Source organism: Orbicella franksi, chromosome 6 (assembly GCF_964199315.1).
Source record: "Orbicella franksi chromosome 6, jaOrbFran1.1, whole genome shotgun sequence".
Taxonomy (NCBI): Eukaryota; Metazoa; Cnidaria; class Anthozoa; order Scleractinia; family Merulinidae; genus Orbicella; species Orbicella franksi.
In genome coordinates this window covers 7432099-7436655 of record NC_138150.1, presented here as the reverse complement: position 1 = coordinate 7436655, position 4557 = coordinate 7432099, and positions in this window count along the sequence as shown.

Genomic DNA, 4557 nt, shown 5'->3' with positions numbered 1-4557 from the left:
TCCGTGAGATCATATGGGCAGGGGCGCTTTCCATTCGGCCAAAAGCTTCGGAGATTTCGGGAGGGGGAGCGAATGGAATAGACCTTTTCCGGAATGTCATTTCGAAATTTTGGGAGTGCCTCGCGAGCTTGGCCTAAAATTCCGGAAAATCGGAATAACCGGAAAATTTCGTTCCATTGGACCATTCCTGCTCGGGCCCAGTTTCTCCGAGCCCGGAAATCGAACCGTTCAACATGGCTGATCCTCAAGCTTCTTAATATCAGTGCTTGTCATGTTTTCTATCTGACAGACGGCTTAAATCTCTTACTTCAACATTATGTCAGTGGATTGGCCACAATAAGTTTTGGTGAGAAGTGCGAAAATACATGTGAGCTACGAGTAATGTGGGCATGACCGCGCGTGTGAACAGCTTGCCTCCTCACTCGAAAGTGACTCTTGAACTCGTCAGAAAAACAAAGAGGTATCGTACCCTTAATGTAGCCGCTGACTCCTTTTAAATTCCTACGCCTGTAAGAGCTTGCTACACTGAAGTTATATCATCCTCACCTAATACATGGTTTGTTTCAACATCAGAGTCTTAGAGCAACTCCAAGGCAAGTATAAAAAAGGTCAAAAGGCAAAGAGCCCACCGTTTGTTTTCTTTTTGTTTATTTCGTATTTTCACGCGAATCTTGGAACGTGATGACCTGGGACGGGTCAGTCCAACCACAGCAACCGGAAAATAACTGTTCCATTCGTAACATGGAATACCCGGAATTTCAAAGCGGAATATTTTGTCGAATGGAAAGCGCCCCTGAACTAGCTCCATGGAACCAAACAAAGTCTTTTCATTATCTTGGCCACATGGAAAGATGAATACAGGATCTGTTCGCTAGATAAACAAACAAGAACTTATTTGCAACCCGTGTTGCTGGGAAGACAATTGCAGGTTGAAGTTATAAACCGCACTAGTCAAGGTTAAATAATTCACTTGTGTCTCTCATCCCGCGTGGAAAATGAAGAGCTTTTGTTAGAAGGCTCTTTGTTAAAGACCAAAACAATGTACTGAGATTACTGTGCAGCTCATTTAGTGCAAAAATAGAGATGGCGCGTTTGAGAAGCAAAGAACAGGGTTCAGAGTTCCTTATGCTGAAACAAATTTCGAATTCGATCCATCGTCAGCTGTGAATTCCAGTCCCACTTCAAGACAAAAGGCAGACTTTACATTTTCCAATTACTGGAGAAAAGAAATGGCTTATATGCTATGTTACTTAGCATTTAACTGACTCCCAAAAGATTAGCAAGCAGTTTGGAGATGCAGTGATTCGAGATACTTGTATGGTCCCGGCAAATCTATTCAGTTCATTGGCTTATGACTTGTACGAATTGTGAGAACGTACTCGCCTTTAGAGACCCTTTTTCAGGCAATTCGGCACGTCATATAACTAAAATCTAGTTCTAGCTCTACATTTACTGATCCATAATAGGGGAAGAATTCTCTTGGAGTGTTAGTCAGACCGAGTAAAATGATATGTTGGGACGAAGATCTGACCACATCGTGAAATTCGGCCTTAAACCGGCATCGCCTTGTTCTAATTCTGTTCGCCTTGAAAAGACTACAGGTCTCTTCACTACGTTCTCTGTCAGCGCAAAAAGCAGCTTTTTCCAACACTTTATCTTCGGTAGGGGATTTACAGCAAAGACTGGAAAAAAGAAAAAGGAGCGTTGGGGAATCAGTTGAAAACTGCAAAACTTTCCTTGGAATATGAAGAATTGGAAAAAAAAAACCCAAAAATTTACTGGAAAACTGAGAAAAATACATGCAGTGTATCAGGAGATTGCAAACAGTGTTGAAAACATTGCACTGCTAATAAGGAGGGAAATTGTTACTAGAGTTTATAGAATTGTCAACTTTGTGCTGTCTCAGTCAAGTTGTTTTGTCTGGTTTAAAGTGTGACCAGCTGGTGCAATACGATACTTTTCTTTCAGCTGCTGTCTTAAAAAGAAAATTAGAAACTAAATTAGTGATGCTATTTTACGACAGAAAAGCGAACCCAACAAGGAAATATTTGAGTTAGTGTTTTAAATTAAAATTCAAACCGGCGTTAGCGAAAGACAACTCTTTGACATGTTCCTCTGACAAGCTACGTGTGGCTTTGTTTATTTGTGGCATGTAAAAATAAATGTCCTTTTGTTCCAGTGTGAAAATACTCTCTATATATCAATATTTCTACATTGTACCTGAAGACAAAAGTTTTCAATTAAGTAGGCTTGAATCTCTTGGGGGAGTCGATTAAACAAAAAAGCCTTCCCACAATTTTGTATAATAATGTTCAGAAATCATTTGAGCTTCAGCTTCGCGACTCGGTTGAATTCTTTCCATTGGGAAATTATATTTAAGCTAGTTTCAAATATCGGTACCACTTTTAGCGAAAACCATCCCTTACACCGTAATTTATGTTGTTAGTACATGTGGTTTTGTTTTATTTTTGTCATATAAAAAATTCCTTTGTTCCAAAGTGAAAATATGCAAACATATATCTCTATATATCAATATTTCTACTCTGGTTGTATCTGTAGACAATAGATGGTATTCAATTAAGTATGCTTGTCGATTTACGAGCGGAGAACGTACCAGGGGTTAACGAAAACAAACGTTGATTACGAGTTAAAAGTGAAATGTTTAATGATGGAACGCGAATACAGCCTTGCCAAGTTCAACCCTACATGATTCGTAATGAAATCATCATTGCTTCAAATTTTATGTCGATACTGATTTTAACGAAAACAACATATATTGAAATCAACCTCGTCTCACCGCATACAGTTTTGAATTAATATTGCTGTGTTTTAATAACTTATGAATATAAATTTTCTTTGTTCTAATGAGGAAATATGCAACCGAAAACAACTCTATATATCAATATTTCTACTCTAGTTATCTACAGTCAATATTCCTTCATTTAAGCTGGCTTGTGTCTCTCAGAGAGGTTAAAACCATATAAAATGCTGGCATTTAAATAAAGACAAAAAATAAAGATAGGAACATGAATTCGTAGCAATGCAGTTCAAATCTGTTCTCTGCAAAATCGTTCTAAAAGTACCAAGCTGCTCTGTTTCTTTCACGTTGGTTATACCATATATACACCACACTATGAAATTGAAATGCATGCCGTTTCATTCTATCGGCCAAACAGTTGCAAACGTTGATGACATTTTTAAAAATGCTCGGATGGTTCAGCCGTGCAGGACTATTTTAAAACCGAATCAACTCGATGCCTTGGTAACATAAAACTGTTCCTTTTCGCCTGTATATCTTACATGAAATCATACATCGAGATTAATGTTGTTTGTTGCAAGCGCGCTCGCAGAGTGTAGATCGATCTCGATCATCCAGTTTATCTTTATATCTCAGTTCAAGTAATCGCATGTTAGCGAGTGCTTTATTTGCTTTATTCTTTGCTGCTTCAGTTAGGTGTTTTATGTGGTTTCGTGTTTTGGAGGGCAGGAGATTTACTTAAGCAGCCATATAAAGACAACGAAGGTAGATTTTGAAATAATGGATGGAGCTATCAAATCGTATCAAGTTCATCAAAAAAAGTGTACTTTATGAGTCATGTGAGTCTGGAGACTGAAGTAACCAAAGGTTTTCTAGTCAGCCTCCAGTTATTATGTTTCTATGGAGATTTAAGGGATTAGAAATAGCACTTGATATAAATGTAATTTCCACACAATTATTTTCTTATTCGGTATATCCTCCACTTCAACTTAAAAGTTCACCTTCTCCGAACTTTTAAAAACTCTTAAAAGTTCACCTTCTGCGAACTCCACACTACGCGAGAGAAATTTGAAAACGGAGGTTTCAAGCTCTGGAAACGCATCAAATGTTTTCCGTTCACACTACGCCGGAGGAATTTAAAAACGCAACAATCGCCGGTCATTTAATTTTGGATTTGTGATTGAGAAAATCTTGGACAGGGAAGTCACACGATTATCGCGAGGTCATCGTTTCTAAAAACTGCGTTTTTAAAATGTTTTCAGTTCACATTAAAACGAAAAGCCGGCGTTTTCAAATACCTCCGGTTTGAGGCGTGTTTCCGAAAAGCTCTGTTTTCGTGACGGATTAGTGTGTTAGGCCTAACCGTAGAAATAAAGCTGCGTTTTCAAATTCCTACGACGTAGTGTGGACGAGGCCTGCGAGACATTCCGTGTCGATACCGTGCTATCCTCACGGAGTCGATAATAAAAGTGATTTGAATCTTCTATCCGCAGATTTTTGCCGCTAAAATTTAGAAGTGTAAATATAAAGAGTCTAAAGCAAAATGATTATCATTCTGACGAAATCTCTATTAATTTACACGTTGCCGGTTTACGTCCGCCATGTTAGAGGTTTATCACCGAAGAGTACCCCAACTGAAGAAGGAAGACAATCTCTCAATGTCATATATAGTTCTGCAGTTTCAAACCGAAAGTGGTCAATTTAAATACTGAATATTGACATTATTATAAATAAATCTACTGATTGCGTAGTTATGTACAGATATTTTACTATTTCTTAAGACTGAGTGAATACCGGCG